The following is a 986-nucleotide window of genomic DNA, read 5'->3' on the forward strand; positions in this document are numbered from 1 at the left end:
TGGTACAATAGTGAAATAATTGTTATCAGGACTGACTGTGAGGGTTGGAAATGTAAAGGTAGACGTTTTGTAGCAAAAGGAGGGGAGTGGTTGACTTTGCAGTCCAGGAGCGGAGGTCCCTGGGACCATCAGGGGAGAAAAGCAGAGTGCCGGGACCCTACCCAGAGAAATAGTGACACCAGAAATGGAGGCAGAGACAATGATGTGGAGAGATGGAGTGGCTGGGAACTTGAGACCCAGAGAGGGAGAGGGGCTGGGTGTTGATGACCAGGGGCAGGCTTTCAGGGTATACCCTTTGGTTGTTTGATGATGCATGGAGGGGATTGCAACCATGGCAATGAAATGATATAAGATAGGATGAATGTACAGCTAATGTTCTCCCATGTAAACTATCATGTAATTCCCAATAAAACATTTTTTAAAAAGTAAGGCATGAACCTGTTAAGGTTTTCAGAAGCTAGGCAATCATTGCGGTGCCAGGCCCTTAAATGTGCCACGTGTCTTTGCTCTCATGTCAAGAATCACTGCACTAATAGGAATTGTTACCTTTTTTGCCCTGCCCACCATGTAAATCAACTGTCTAGGGATATTAGTCTCGCTCATATGATCCAAGAGTAAATAGATAAAGGCTTACAAAACAGACTAAATGCTTTAGAGAATGGAAGATCACTCAAGGGAAATAAGATTCAATATATCCAGTTCACACTCCCAGCTAAGGTTGTTCATGATATAAGTAGATTTGTGTTATTTTTCAGTAATCCAGAACTTAATTGGAACTTAATTCAACAGCATTTTAGGAGGTTGTGGAATAATATCCACTTGTCTATGGATATCCATCACCAAATTTCTGATATCAGTAATTCTCAAGTTGAGCACTGAGTGGCTACTAATTTGCTACCCCTGCTAGAGAGTAAGATCCCCTAAGAACTTGATTGAACCTCAGCACAGTGATCCTGCTTGGTCACCTTAGAGCAGGTGGTGGTCTG

The sequence above is a fragment of the Chrysochloris asiatica genome, unplaced genomic scaffold, assembly GCF_000296735.1.
Source record: "Chrysochloris asiatica unplaced genomic scaffold, ChrAsi1.0 scaffold00105, whole genome shotgun sequence".
Lineage (NCBI taxonomy): Eukaryota > Metazoa > Chordata > Mammalia > Afrosoricida > Chrysochloridae > Chrysochloris > Chrysochloris asiatica.